This window comes from Falco rusticolus, chromosome 5 (assembly GCF_015220075.1).
Source record: "Falco rusticolus isolate bFalRus1 chromosome 5, bFalRus1.pri, whole genome shotgun sequence".
Classification (NCBI taxonomy): Eukaryota; Metazoa; Chordata; class Aves; order Falconiformes; family Falconidae; genus Falco; species Falco rusticolus.
Genome location: NC_051191.1, coordinates 14,343,390 through 14,359,341, shown reverse-complemented (window position 1 = coordinate 14,359,341; position 15,952 = coordinate 14,343,390). Strand labels below are relative to the sequence as shown.

Sequence of the window (15,952 nt, the reverse complement as noted above, 5' to 3'; positions counted from 1 at the left end):
GTACTGACTGCCTGAATGAGTGGGCAGGGGAATCTGAACGTCAGCTTCGTTTATTATTTGATCAGGTAAAGTTGAAACATGCCATGTGTTCTGTCCGAATTGTAACTGTGATTTTCTGCGGTCAGTATTTTTAAGAAGAACTCACTCTTGGTTTTTGCTATTTTGTCAGTTTCTTCCACTGAAACGGGATTGCCAGTGTTTCCTTTTTCAGCAGATTGTTTAGGGGCTTGACATCTTGAGATGGGTTGGGAAAGATTAGTAAAACAAATGAGAAAAAGTTGCAAAGCAAACCCCATCACCAACTCAAAACAAAACCCCAAACAGCCACAAAAAAGGTTTCAGGAGGCAAGAACCAGTGGCTTTAGATGAGAGGGAAGGAGATGCAGGCTGAAAGCATGGTCATTTAAATTCTCAATGCAAGCTTGCCTCCAGAACCAGTAATTGAATGCCTGATGCTAGTCTGAAAACTTGAGTTCCAGTAACTTTCCAACCATAATGTTTTTCGTGCATTTTCACTTTAAAATAGCGCTGGTTTACTTCTGTCAACATACCTGTGTTTTCATTCTAGGCCTACCAGATGCAACCTTCACTTATGTTCCTGGATGAGAGAGATGGTATTGCTCCCGTGCGATCCAGTGAACAAGACCAAATTCACAGGTAGTACATTCTCTTGTATCTACGTAGAGGTTACTTGATCTTTGTGAAAAGATCACAAACTTCAAGTGATTTTTAAACAACAGTTGAAAACAATTCCCTACGCTTGATATCAGCACAAGGTCTGTGTTACCTTCTCTGTTTCTTTATGTCTTAAAGTGAATGTTTCACTAAGCGGCATCTCATGAATAAAAGCTTGTCCTGTTTGAGCGATCATTGGAGAAGGTCATGTGGAATGTAACACAGTGTTCTAAACCAGTGAATGACAATTACTTTTTTTCTGTTAGCTCGATCATATCTATGTTCCTGGCACATATAGATGGCGTAGGGAGCAGAGGAGACACTGTGGTCATTGGGGCCACTGATGGGCTGGATGCTGTAGATCCTGCTTTACGAAAACCCGGGCACTTTGATCAAGAGCTCCTCTTTGTTTTGCCAGATGAAGAGGTCAGAACTTAAACCCCACTTTCATGCTAACGTGGCAAAGTCCGTCTTTACAACCAAACGACGTATCAACACAGTATCACAGAGCAGTTCAAGTTGAAATTGGTATTCTACAATAGGGCAAAATCTGGAGAGATTGCATTGTACTGGGGAGGGCAGTTGTGGTGCTGAACAGATATGATGAGGATGATTTTAACAGGTGGTTCTAGAATTAGTTGTGATTTCACAGTGACCATCCCAGAAAATGGCATGCTGCTAGTCACAGAGATGTTGAAGAAAGAATGAGTGTGTGAATATTCATGAAAGTTCACGTTTGCTTCTTCTTGAAGTGCTCTTGCTCTCAGTTCTTGGTTCAGGAATGGGCAGTGGAAGTGTCTGTGTTGGACCGTTCCCAGGCTGGGAATCCCAAGGGATGCCTCTAAGTTTTTTGAGATCTGACATTATTACTGGAACTTATTAACAGGGACTTGCACACTGCACAGGTGCAGGGCTCGGGAAGCTGTTGGTTCAATGGCAATAGCTAAGAAATGAAAAAAACAAGTATATAACAACCTGTAACCACCAAAAAATATTGGGGTAGGGGATGGGTGGGGTAGAGTGGTGATGGTGGGGAGATAGCACGCAGAACAGGAACCCTGCTTTTGTGTTTTTTCTCTGGCTATGACTGATATTTCTTTTTCTTTTTGGAAAAAGGGTGAAATGCTTGGATTGGATTGAAGGTGAAAGCGCACTGAAGAGTGTATCTGACATAAATGATGGTTGTCTCCAGTTTTGATCTGCTTTCAGCAACAGGAGAGGCAGATCTAACACTGATTCCTTACTGGGGAAGAATTCTAGAAATCTGCCATCGTTAACCTGTGTGCCAGGAAATACCGAACTGAAAGTCTTGCTAAGTCAGAGGTGAGGATGGGCAGTGTTCAGCATTTTGCTAAATAGGAGAGAATTTTCTCTGACGAAAAATATCTGGTTACAGATAAGTTGTTTTCCGTAAGTTTTTTCAGCTACATCTTGTTCCTCATTAGGTCTAATCCTTGTTTTATGGAATCTATAAATGCCTTTTCTCACACTGCAGCCCCCCAGAAAGAGTTTAATGTAACAAGTTGGGAATGATTGTGTTTCCTGCTTCAAAAAGCAAAGAGCGTCTCAACTGAACTTTCAAATACTGACAAGTTTAGCAGATAAGAAAAGTGTTTGTATTAGTGTGAGGGTTTGGGGTGGGGGTTGTGATTTTTTTTTTTTAATTTTGTTTTAAAGAGAACTCTTGGGACGGGCTAAAATGCAACCACTTTGCGGGCTAGGAAAGGGATTTTCAAGATTCACACCCGAGACTGGACCCCTAAGCCACCAGTCACATTTCTGGATGCAGAAGCTGAACAATGTGTTGGTAAGTTGGAAAACAGAGTGGGAAACAGAAAACTGCATGTGACTGAGTCCTAAAGCATCTGGTCTTGCTCCAGGCAGTTCCTAAGCTCTTGTGCCTTGCTGCAGAGGGAGGCAGGGAGGCAGCTGGCACATCTTGGGAGAAAGGAAAGTTTGATGCTTCTTTTCAGTTTCTTTTAATCTCTCAGGACGTCAGGTGGGGTTTGGGCATCTTCCTCGGCAGCAAAGTTTTAACTGGGAGGCTGCTTCGTAAGTGCAGGATGTCAGGCTGCGAGCCATGTAACAAAACTGCTCTGCAGTGCCGTAACTCTTTTTCAGTTCTCTCTTATCCTGTTAAATTTTTGGTTGCGTGCAAAATCTTTCAGTGCTGTACTTTAGAAACCTTGGCCTCGACTTCTGTGTTGCCTAAGATGGACCTAACATTTGATTCTTGGTTTGTTTTTTAGGAATATGGTCGGTGCTGTTATTAAATCCTTATGTGCTGAAGCTGCCAGCTGTGCTTTGCCTCACCACTATCCTCAGATATACAAAACCAGGGAGAAACTGCAGTTGGATATTGCTTCTGTTAACGTAACAGCAAAGAGTTTTGTCCTGGCTGTGCAGAAAACTGTTCCAGATTCACAGAGGGCTGTGGTTTCACCTGGGCGAGCGTGGTCACCTGTTGTAAACCCACTGCTTGAGAAGACACCAGCAAGAATTTTGCAGGCCTTGCAGGGAGTCTTTCCCCACGCCGAGCTTGTGCTAAAGAAGGACCAACGGCAAGGTACAACACCACCACGGACTTCCTTAAAATTCTGCCAAAGCAAAACCTTTGGATTTGTGCAATCAACACACTCAGACTTCTCAGCCCTAGTGACAGTAGGATTTTATAACGTACGTGTACAGCGCTGGCTGGAAGCTGAGAGTGACCCGCAGTACGCAGTAGGGAGCTCTGCATTCTCTACTTGAGCACCCTGTTTTGGACAGTAGCTAACATTGTATTTATCATTGGTAGAGGTGGATCTAAGGTTGAATGTATGAGGCACCTCAATACTGAAATGGGGGGAGAAGGGTGTTTTTACATCAGTGCTTCTAATTGCTGCCTGAAGCCTGTCAGGACCACAGCACAAGTGGCTGAAGCTAAATCCTGGCTTAGCTATTGTGACTTTTAACCATAGTCTCTGAATTGATGTGTTTGTGGATCACACTGCACACTTGCACATGAGATCTGAATGTTTTAGGAGTGTATCGTTCGGGACTGGGCTTGCACAGCATATGTGAGCTCACGCTCCTGACTGCGGCAGCCCTTCCAAGACTGAATCTGTCATTTGTTGAGAACAAATTAATGGAGCAGCTCACTCAATTCCTGATTAATGGAGATCCGTAAATAGTTATGGTGCTAATCTCTGAAGAATATCCTACCAGTATTACTCCCAGCAGAACTGGTAGATGGTTTGTGTTGGTAAAACAGAGGCAGAAAGCCACCACCAACATAAAAGCAGGGACACTGGGGGACTGCTCATTTCACCCCCTCTCTTTTTCCCATTATCTCTTCCTGTGGTGATCTTTGAGGAGCCTGATCTAGAAGATGTGTTGGTCTGTGTATTTTTGACTCACTAGTCCTAGACTACTGCTGTGTTTTTCTTAACTGGGAACATTAAACCTAAACAGATTTAGTGGTGTTTTCCTTTTTGCTTTTAGGCAGGAAATCCATTTTGTTGCTTGGCATCCCTCTATTAACATATTTTGACCTTAAGCAGCAGCATTTGAGAGCTGTACACAAGTAAGCACAGGCACATGACACGACTGAAGGCACATTTGTCACATAGGAGGGACAATTCCTTTTTTGTGATGTGGTGGTTGCGTCTATGGTTGTATACCTGCCACGTCTAGTCACTGCCCACATATCCCACATGAGCATCCCTTCTTGTGACAGGAACTCTCCGGATCTTGATAATCTGGAAGGGTGCACGGAGAGATTTGTCATGTGAAAGGACTGTTGCCACTTCCCTCATGCAGTAGATGCACGTTGTCTTCTGCGATTGAGGCAATGGCTTGTGGTCTTCCAAAGCATGTCATCTGGTCTGATGGATCCTCTGGTAACGAGAGGCTGGGAGTGACTCAGCTCTTCAGGCAGGCTAAAGACTGGTCATCTCTTCTGAAATGTCCTGGAAATTATGAATTGTGACCAGGTTTCTTTTACAACATCAGCCCTCCTCTTTCCACATAGGTCTTTCTTTGTGCAGGCTGTGCTCCAGGCTGACTTGGCTATGTGTCCCCTCTGAACTGAAAATGGTGGAGTTTCAGTCGTGTAGCCATTTATCCAGACCAATAATGCATCTTGCTGAAGGGTTAGTCTCGTTTTTCCAGGCACAACACTACACCGGCTGAGTTGTGAGGCTTTTTAGGAGGTACCTTGCACCTAAGTGGTTTGGAAATGAAGAGAGATTCAGGTCTACTTCTGCCTGCATAGAAATGTCTGTATTGGAGCCAGAGTGAAAATGTTACCTTATTGTGAAGGAGTTGTTCTTTTGTTGGTTTGGTTTGATCTTTTGGCTTCACATGCTTGTTTTCCGTAAGGTAGTTTGACCGATACGTAATTCTTTCTTAGCCTCTTCTACATGGTCTGGTTTTCCTCCCCAAGCTTTCATGTTCCCAGTTGGTGCGAGAAGCTCAAATGACAGCACCAAGTACAATTTATATCCCACATATCCATTTGTGGTGGGAGGCTGTTGGAGCTCCATTGAAAGCTGCTTTTACAATGCTACTGTGGAACATTTCGGCATTTGCTCCAGTTTTGCTGCTTGCAACATCTGGTGTGTGTCACGCAGATCTCCCAGAAGAGGTATTTCTCTCAATACTTTTCTTACTTTTTTATACGATTCCTGTTAATTTACCGATCCTTTAAGCATTGGAGTACTGTGCACTCTGAAGCAAATTCCTACTGTTATTCCTCAGGCACCCTAGCTTAGACAAAACAACGCTGAAAACATTTGGCTCAAGTGTTTTCCGAGGCAACAGACTGATTTTGTCCCAACTTGTTCTCCCTCGCCACACACTCATGCTGCTTAGACGGCTGTATAAACTTACTTCAGGCAGTCATTCCAGTGACTTCAAGATGGTTAGGTGTGTACTTCATTAAGAATATACGGTGCTTGAAATGTAAATGGGAAAAAAGAGACTTTTACTGGAAAAGGAAGGTGATCACACTGTTAGTGATGCAATGTAATTACAAATTTAAATTCTTTAATAAAAATTTTAATTTCTTTCTCCATAGAGCTGAAAACTTTATAAATTCCATTTAAGTAACTTGGAAATGAATTTTACCTTGTATTCCTTAACAACACTCAGTAAGAGTACATGCCTAGCTTTCTAGGCATCTGAGAGTGTGCATTTAAGGAAGGTGTTCAAAACCCGAAGTGGCTGCTCTGATTATTTTTTGTCAGTTACTGCGGGGGAGGAGAAGGGGCTTACCTAGATGCATTTATCAACTGCTTTGAAAGAGCTTAACATTCTACAGAGGTTTTTAGATTGTTAATAAGTTCCTTCTAAAATAAGTACTAAAATTCCTTCCGTCCCTTTTGGTAGTACAGATTGATAAAACAAAGCAAACCTTGGAATTCTGCAACTTCAGGCACCTCATGCGAATTAATAAAACATGAAAACAAATGCCAAATGACCACCTTAACAAAAAGCCTGCCCTTGACTGCTGAACTCTGCTTGTTCCCTCTATAGCTGCCATAAAGCTTCAAACTGAAGGACAGAAAGCTGGGTAAATAACAGATAAGTAATCTTGGAGGTGGTGAATGCCACCACTTTATCAGTGTATCACACGGTCCCTCCACTGAGCTTTAAATCTAGAGGTGTTCCTTAGAGAAGGTAATTTAATTTGCTGTGCTAACCTGGGAACACCTAGCCTTTTAAGGACAAGAAGACAACTTTTAACAGTCTGTCTTACCAGATGGTTCTTGAGTTGAATTTAGAGAGGTGCTCATCTTTTCGGAATAGAATATAAATTTCTGTGGCCTTACAGCTGGTGTGTCTTTTCTCCTCATGTTTCAGGTAGAAGAATTCTTTGTTGACTATTATGATACAGTTTTCAAAATCCAGTTGCCTAATAAGGAAGAAAGAAGGAATTTTTTTGAGGCCTTAGTTGTAAATCAAGCTGTTCAACCTCCTGCGCCAAAAGAGAAAGCAGGTGAGGATAACCTCCTCTACATCGAAAACTTTGCTAACTGTAAGAGAACAGCTATCCAGAGTTTGCTTTGGTGGCCATTTTCTATCAAGAATTTCTCATATGCTTGTGCCTGAGTGCCATACATTGAAAGTTTCTGATTAAACGAAGCTTGGTGGCCCTTGGAAGTACTGCCTGTCGCCCTGCTGCCTGAGCCTTGACAGCGGACTGAGGAAGAAATAAGAGCGCCAGAGGAGCAGGAGGGGGATACGTTGCGTGGAGTTAGGATTTTCTAAAGGGATGTGACTGTTAGACTTGTCGTTGAGAGGCATTTCAGAGCATTTGCAAAGGCTGCTGGCCCAGAGGAGGTCAATGTCGATCTCTAAGACCATTTTATCTGTGGGCCTTCATAATTTCCCTCTGTGTCTATTTCTCAGGGTTTGTGTGCTTTTCGTAGGAAGCTTTCTCTTGGCTTTTAGCACCAGGAAGTGAATTTGCTTTTACTTTTGGCGATTCCTAGAGGCTCTCAAATGTGTGTTGCTTGAGTATTCACTGAAAGCCCCAGGTTCCTTCTGAAAACATTTATTGAATGTTTATTGTGTGAAACGTGGGAATATTCCAGTTGGAAGGGACCTACAGCGATCCTCTCGTTCCGCTGCCAGTTAGACCAAATGCCAGCACCGCTGGCTCATGGCAAGGCCTTGACGTGTAGGCATGTGGCAGGCCCGAAAAGCAGAGAGATCTCTCTTTCTAATTAGTAACGGTATCTCTAGGATTGTTCTCATAAAGCCTAGAGCTCTTGAGTTGACTGACAATGGTTTCTGTGAGAAGAGGAGTAGAAGCAGCAGTTGTCAACGTAAATGTTAAGAGTCTATTCTCTGTTTCACCGGGGGCTGCTCCTCAGCATAAGATCAGCCATAAGGCCTGTGTGCTTTCTTCCTTGTCCCGTACACTTTGGATGTCTCCTTTTCTCATTTAATGTATGGAATAAGCCTAAGCCAGGGCCGTGTACTTCAGTCAGCTGAAATGTTGATAGAGCTTTGCAGTTCAGCAAAGTCCTGCTCCCCTCAGCGTCCACTGACTTGTCTTTCCCTTTACTTCCACTTTCTGAGGCGGGAATAATCTAGAGAAGCAGAGATGTCCTCATCTGAACCAGCCATGAGGCTCCTTTCACGGTCCGAGTAAAGAAACCGGCACCTCTGGCTCCAGCTACCTCACCTCATTCATGTTGGCCATGGAAGATGTGTTTCCTGACCTAAATGACTTTGGAGTTTGACCGTGCAGTGCTGTAATCGCAACGGGACTGTATTCTTTTCCTGCTGTTGCCCTCCTGTTTTCTCGAGTGCTTCTTGTGTGTGTGTGTGTTGGGGGGTGTGTGTGTGCGCCTGAGTTTCTGATTTTTAGGGAGCTGTGACTTTTCCCAGGAAGAAAGAAAGTCAAAGCAAACATTTCTCAGTCAAAAAAATAACAGCAACAGTTGTGTCTCTGTCATGGCAAAGAGAGACCGTGTTACAGGTACAGGAGACTTCACTGATCCTGTACTCCAGAGAAACAGAACCCCTGACTTCAGAAATGTGTGTCATTCCAGGTTGGTGGGGACACTGTATGGCTCGCGCAAGACGTTCTCGGGTAGAAGAGCAACAGCGGATGGGTGTGGAGAAAGCAATGGGGATTCTCACACAGCCAGTGATTGTGGATTCCTATGGGGTCAAGGTAAGTCCAATTTCAATTTTGTTAATCCTGAAGTAGGCTGTTTTCTTGCTACAGGTACAGTTGTCAATGGAGCCAGACGTTAAGCAATGCCAACTAAAACTGGGAAGGATACGTAGCTTGTGAAAGAATTCCACCCGGGGTGGACTTGGTTGTGTTTCCACACCTGGTGTAGACTGCTGTTCTTGCTTTTGGTGAACTAAACTTGAGGAGGCTGCATTCTCTTCCTAATTTCCAGTTGAAAAGGGCTTGTTGAATTCTCAAATAGCCCACTCACAACCTGCCAGTACTGTTGGCAGGTAATGTCCTAACAGTTCCTATGACGGATTTGGGGAGGGGTGTTTGCATTGACACGCATGTGTTCACATCATCGCTTTGCCATTTATTGCCACTTCAAATGAGCCCATCCTCTGTGCGTGAGTGGGTAGAGCCCTGCTCCTTTGTGGCTCATTCCTAACGCAATGACTGGGGATGTGGTACGTACCGAAGCATTGTGGATAGTCAGAGGCCATGTTGCTGCTGGAGTCGCAGGTGAACCTGAACAAATACCACCAGGACAGGAATTTCTTTTCAAGTTCAATTGCATTATCCCAGATTTCCTTTCAAATTGCAGTGGGCAAGGACCTTTCACCACCTTCTCTGGTAACTGCAGCTGTCATCGGTTGTATCCACACTTGAGCTTGGGTACAACAAAGAGTGAAAGAAGCATTACCTTGGACTACACCAAGTGCATCTACCATCAACTGCTGGTCTTTTTGATCAGTTCCCTCCCACTGAGGCAACAGGTCCGACAAAAGCCATTGATTAGTTCCTAAAGCAAAAAGGGAAGATCATAAAGGATGTTATAAATTTGTGCAAATCACTGGTTACTGTAACTAATTTGTTCATGAAGACTTCTGAGTCTGTGCTATTTAGAACTCCCAATGCTGTTCCCAGGATACCAGTCCCATCTCTTTTTGCTTGTTTTGGGGGGAAGAGGGTTTGTTTATGCAGCCGTGCCATCCATCACTTTTAAGAGCACTTCAGGAATGGTGCACGAGCTATTCTATGGACTGCAGAAATGTTAGTTAGCATTGATAATTCTACTCTTTTGAGGGACCATGGTGGGTTAAACAACAGCCCCTGTTGGCCTGTGTACTGGATCATATATAGTCCAATGTTAGATATTGGTGGAGACAAAATGTCTTTCGCTGGTAAAACGACATCACAGATCTACCTTTCAAGGGTGATATCCTTTGAACCTAAGGTTGCAAATGATCAAATACAACAAAAATGTGTTATGGTCACGATGAGCGACAGGCTGCTTCATCCATCCATGTGCGGTTTATCCCGAGTTCCTGTAAAAAAGGACAGAAAAGGAAATGTGCTCGGTTGGAAGTACAAACGGCAGAATTAATTAAGAGGAGGAAGAAACCCATTGAGTAGTGATTCGGGGTCTTTTTCCTGAGCAATCTCTTGCTTCCCTGGCGTAGAGATTTTTAGGCATGACTAGTACCATTGGTCATATTTCAGTTTGGGACATCTTTACTGACACCGGTTGTCCAGCATCAAACCCAGTACGTTGATTTACGTTGCCTCTCAGACTCTTCTTCAAGCACAGATGGCACGTTCTCCACTCAAGAAGTGAAGTATAGACACATTACTCTCTTTTTAATTACTCTGGATTAATTTTTTTCCTTTCCTCCAAATTTCTGACAATTCCATCCAGAAGAGTGATGAAGAGAGGTTACCTTTATGGGGTGCTGTGCATTTATCAAGGTGTGTGTATTTGAATTCACGATGTCAAGTTGAGCTTTGTATGTAAATGCAAATTACACAGTGCAGCAGGGCAGAACTAAACCTCAGAGAATGATGATGACCGAAATGCATCATAAGGGCTGACATGATTTTCAGAAGGAAAGACTACGGAAACTGTTCTTGAGTTAAACATACGATTCCTAAAACCACGGCACGTGATAGCTCGTGTCTACATTCATGCCGCAAGTATTGGACAAAATGCATGCAGAAAAGGCTGGGGTAAGGAATATATTTTAAGCTAAAGGTGTTACACTATGCATAATACAGATTGTGGTCAAGAACACGTAATACATAAATCGCAATTAAGCATTAAATTTGTCTCAGAAAATAATATGCTCTTTCATGTCGCAACAAAATTACTACATTAAAACACACATTATTCCTCTTCAACTGAGCAAATCCTGATGGTTGATTCTCTGTGTGAGTTTTTAAAGAATGGATAAACTGCTTCGGAGAATGCACAGTCTTGAAACGTGAACATCACAGACATGTTGGTGACATTGAAAAAAGTCAGAGTTTTCTCTTCACAGTTAAGGAAAACCCCAACTTTCCTGGGATTTTCCTGCACCTCTAACTGTGTCCATGGATTGGTTCTTGCCCAGCAAAATTTAACACTTAAGCCCAGAGCCCAGAATCCTTCTTTAGGTGACAGAGTTATTCTTCCTTTCCTTGGGGCGGATTTCCTGGCTACTCCCAGGTCCCAGTCACTGCATTTTCCCACGTCCACCTCCCAGTAATGCTTGCCGGAGGAGAAACCTTCTGAGCCCAGCACGCAGACAGAGGAATCAAAACTGCCCTCATGGAGAGTCACTTTCTGGACCTGTGATTGATACGTGAAACTCTTCTTGTCCCCAGCAATAGACAAGTTTGGATGGGCTGTGTCCCAATCAACCACGATGTCATCTGTAAAAAACAGGTATTTGGGGCTTTCTAAACACTTTTCTAAAGAGAAGAGAAGGAAAGGGTGCTGCACTGCAATTCACGCCATTGAGTACAGACGTGAGTAAGTGCAGTGTTTTACCTGAATTGCCACGAGCCTTTCTGAATTCTGAAAGCAAATACGAGACAAAAAGGAAAAAAAACCAAGGGTGAGAGAAAGCAAATTCAGAACATTGACTGGAAAAAATTTTCCAACTCCAAGCTGAGACATCCCAGGCTGAGACTAAACTCTGCAGGTTAACGGATGCTCAGATTCCCTCTTGCCCTCTCCAGCGCTGTGATTACCTGTGGGGGCTGGAGAAGGATCTGAGGCTGGGCTGAGTTTCCCGCCTGGGGACTACTTTCTCTCTCAGGTCCCACTCTGCCGCCTTGCCAGTGTTTTGGGTGGATGTCCCACCTGCCACACTGCACATTTCACAGCATGTGAGACCCCTGGTCAGCACCCCGGAATGTCCAGAGACACAGAAAGGGACCAGTCCCCTTTGTGACACTCCGCGGAATAAATGTCAGCCACTTCTTGTGGATTTCTCGGGTGGGGTTGGATACAAAGGAAGAGCTTGGGGGAATTGTCAGTAACCCTCTGAAGAGAGGAGGCACTGCGCTTCCCAGAGAGTTTCTGGGTACGTGCAGCCGTGGCAGCTTTGTACCTGAGAGGGTGGGCAGGGAAGGAAGGCAGGGGAGATGTGGCAGGCAGAGAGTCTGCTCTACAAACCAAGCTGCTGAGAAGTCAGATCGGACCCAGTAAACGTTAAATAATCGAAAGAGCCGAATCAGCCGAGCTTGTGCATTTCTGTATGGATGTGAAAAGACGACCCAGCAGGGCAGGATCGTGGAGTCCTGACACGTGAGCTTAAGGGGTTAGCTCCAAGGCAGGCATTGATGCTCCCTAAAGTTGCATCTGACATGCTTCTGATTCTGGCAGGGATGTCTTCCCTACCCCATCATCACGCACCATCCGTGAGCCCCCACGTCTGGTTGGTGGCCCAGGCTCTGCAGCCCCATCAGCCCCATCACAGCCTTCCCTCAAGGTACCCTTCCCTCACTCTCCGACCAACACCAAAGGCTCCACCAGCCACAACACCACAAGCAACACCCTGTGAAGACCCCTTAAATGGCACAATTGGGTAGCGTGCAAGGCTGTTGTGCACGTGAGGGCTTGGCAGAACGAAGGGAGAGCAATCAGGGCTTCCCAGGCACGAGCTGCTGCCAGCCGTGGGGACAGGGGCTCCCTTGCTTCTGGACACAGCAGCACCCAGTGCCTGAACAGGTTCAGGTCCACTGTCCTCTGTCAGGGGAGACCTAATAAGGTTTTCCAAGCCAGTCCTGTCTGGATGTCTCCATACCAAGAAATGATGAAAAATTCCTCTGGCATGCGGGATAGTTCATGATCATTTGGAGATACTCATCATGTGGCCATGACTGGGATTTTTGCCACCAGCCATAAACGTCCACTTTCCTTCAATGGAGCCCAGCCAGTAACAGGCCCCCCTAGACCCTGGAATATACTGCCAGCCCTGCAAATGTATGTAGGGTATGAAGAGTCAGGGTCCTCCTGTATAGGAGAAACGTTGCACTGTCAAGTCCCTGTTAATGAGCTCATGTCACAGGCAGGGAAGATCTCTAAATCCTGATATTTCACACTTCAATATTCTTCCTTAGGTTTGCTTAAATGCAAAGACACCCGAAACAGTAACCCCACTGCAGCTGTTGTGTGACTTGCACACAAAGTGTGAAGAGGCGAAGTGCAGCCCACCACTAGCTCTGGAAATGAATCTTCACTGCCAAGAAGGACTGGTTCGTGGGATCTCTGGCAGGGGGAAGTAGCTCACCTCCTAAAATAAGGAGGAAAAGATGGTCGGGAACCCAGAAGACGTTACTTTTTTTTCTGAAAAATGGAGAAAAATAATTAAAAAAGCACATGCATACATGGCCTTGGAGTCACATAATCTGCAGCATTTGAATATAGCTAGCAAAACAACACTTTCAGCCAAATAATTCATCTGGAAATGTGATGAGGAACACAATTATTACAAAAGGAAGATAAAAGGAGACATTTATAGTTGCATTCTGCCTGAAAGGTGATGTTGAGCAGCAAGGCTAAGGCTGAGATGCCCTCCGAAATTTCTTCTCAATGAAAGCTTCGAAGGTCAGTTTGTCTTAAGCTAAAGTATTTTTACAGTACCACTTAGAAAAATATTGCTTACTTCAGAGCTATTAGCCTCTTGAATAAATTTAGAGACCAAGTGCAAAGCCAAAAATCAGTTTAAAAGTTCCCAAGAAAAAAAACCAAACCCAAACTTCCCGGTTTATGCCAAATCTGGTTTTCAGTGTGTGTCCATGGAAATCTCTTAGACACCATGCAGTGAATTTAAATGATAAGGGGTAATGCTTTTAGACTAAATGAGGCTAGATTCAGATTAGATATAAGGAAGAAATGTTTGATGGTGATGGTAGTGAAACACTGAAACAGGTTGCCGTGTTGGTAGGAGGTGGTCGATGCCCCATCCCTGGTAATGTTGAAGGTCAGGTGTGATGGGGCTCTGAGCAACCTGATCTAGTTGAAGATGTCCCTGCCCACTGCAGGGGGGGTTGACTAGATCACATTTAAAGGTCCCCTCCAACTGAAACTATTCATAAAACGCTAACCTCTGCTTCCTTTCTGTAGATTTCTGGGAAGCCAGATGCCACCCAGGTAAGCAGGCAGGAGGAGGGCGGTGAAAATGCAATGGCCAAATGTCCAAGCTACCTTGAAACGGCAACACCAGTCACCCTGAAATTACAATGGCATGATGTTAGAGATACACCAACTAAGCTGGAGTCACAGGAACATGCTGGGCTTGGTTAACAGGAAAAGAGGCTGTAATGCAGCTCTTGGGAAGACCGAGAAAAGGAGTTGCTGATAGGTATCGGATGCGGGGGTGGGATGTGGACACAGTTCTGGAGAGGACGCAGCAATGCATGGAGCAGAGAAGGAGATTTATTGTAAAGTGTGTGGACTTGCACCCCAGAAGAGGACATGGCTGTGAGAGCTCCAAGGTGACTCTCGGTTCACCAGTGATTGCATGACCTGTTCCAGGGAATGTATAAATTACTTGTTGAATCATGCCAGGACTGCTCAGAGCCTGGAACGCTTCAGCCCATAACCCCATGTGGAGAGAGGTCCCTGAGCCATGCTGCTCATCAGATGATTCCCATTTCCCCTCCAGTTCCTGTTGTGGTGAATCCTGATGGCCGAGTCCTGGAGCTGCGAGTGCCTGTGGCTCCAGGTATGCAGAGGGAGATGTCTGAACTCTGTACTCTGTGGAGACCTGTTGCTACAGGTCCTCCTAAAAAGCCTGTCCCCATCTTTCTTAGAAGCCCCCTTTAAGTACTGAAAGGCTGCAATAAGGTTTCCCTGGAGCCTTCTCCAGGCTGAACAACCCCAACTTTCAGCCTGTCTTCACAGGAGATGTCTTCCACCCCCCTGATCATTTTTGTGGCCTCCTCTGGACCTGCTGCAACAGGTCCATGTGTTTCCTTTGCTGAGGACTCCAGGGCTGGATGCAGTACTGTGGCAAATGCTCTCATTAGCATTTCCTGTAGGAAACTGGAGTGCACACAGAGATGTGAATGCAAGGAAAAGGAGCTATCCTAATCTGGTACAAATCAGTAAATTAGAAAATGCTCTGAACTGCGACGAGCGAGGGGAAGCACACGGCCGACTCAATATGAGTGATAAAGCAAGCTTCGATTTATTACGGCGCGATTATGTCTTATATACAGTTCCAGTTAATTATGCCTACTAGTCATCTGCTGATTGGCTAAGCTCTAAAGGGTTACATTTTCATACGTCCTCCTACTTGCGGTTTCTGCGGATAGCTAGCTACATATTTTTTTTTCCTCTCTTGTCTACGCGAATTCCTCAAAGTTATTTACAACATTAGGCACAAGGTCAGTGTTTTTCTCAGCTTCCTTATCAGCATGCCTCAGCATAGCTGCAAGGCCTGCTTCAGCTAACTTATGCTAACTTTGTTTCACAAAGATCTTTAAGGGAGTCATGGCCATGATCACACAGCCATTCTGCAACACTCAACCAGGATGTTCTTTCAAGAGCAAGTTCCATAACCTCCCACTGCAAAGGCTGGTTTACCAGGCAGAGACTGATGGGAAAAGAGGGCTGGAGAGGGAGATAGCCTGAAACAGTAATCTGTTCACATCTCTGTAGGTCCATACGAGCAAGCATGTGCAAGCAGTTTTGTAACTAGAGGCCTCTCACATCTTCTGCCATCCTTCCCCCCTACCACTTCTCCTAAGAATGTAGTGTAACTTCAGGGACATGCTGCTGAAAATCCTGCACTCAGTTGAAAAATTACTCCAAAACAGAGAAAGGAAGCAGCCGCTTGCCCACTCCTCACCACCGCGTTAGGATGGGGCAGAGGATTGTTAGTGTAAAAGCGACAAAAGTTGTGGGCTGAGGTAAAGACAGTTTAATGGGTAAAGCAAAAGCTGCACACGCAAGCAAAGCAGCTCAAGGAATCCATTCACTACTTCCCATCAGCCGGCAGGTGCCCAGCCATCGCCGGGAAAGCAGGGCTCCGCCACCGCTATCGGCCTCGTGGCTCAGAACTTGCTGCTGCCTGGGCAGGAGGAGGGAAACAGTTTAGGGTCTGTGTCCCACCTGTGATCTGAACTTCCTCTCTCCCTCTCCCCCCAACCTAAATAAGCCTGGGGGAATTGAATCGTAAGGCTTTGCACTTTGAAGTTCTAAAGTGCGCAATTTCTAAATTTCCTGCTGCAGCTGTGTCCCGTATATTCCTGCTTGTAACTTCAAATCATCCTGGTGAGTAACAGGCTCATGCAACACCCCGATTTGGTTTCTCTACCTCCCGTTCATGC

At 45.0% G+C, this 15,952-nt stretch overlaps 2 long non-coding RNA genes across 2 annotated transcripts; both read left to right on the top strand.

The window, feature by feature from the left end:
* The first annotated feature begins 43 nt into the window (after window positions 1-43).
* LOC119148924 lies at window positions 44-6,707 on the top strand. The gene is made up of 6 exons (XR_005104535.1): window positions 44-65; window positions 569-657; window positions 1,094-1,203; window positions 1,792-1,998; window positions 2,353-2,482; window positions 2,925-6,707. It is a non-coding gene; the product is annotated as an uncharacterized LOC119148924 (long non-coding RNA).
* Window positions 6,708-6,964: 257 nt separating this feature from the next.
* Window positions 6,965-14,741, top strand: LOC119148925. Its single transcript, XR_005104536.1, has 3 exons — window positions 6,965-6,999; window positions 8,220-8,344; window positions 13,743-14,741. It is a non-coding gene; the product is annotated as an uncharacterized LOC119148925 (long non-coding RNA).
* The last annotated feature ends 1,211 nt before the right edge of the window (window positions 14,742-15,952 follow it).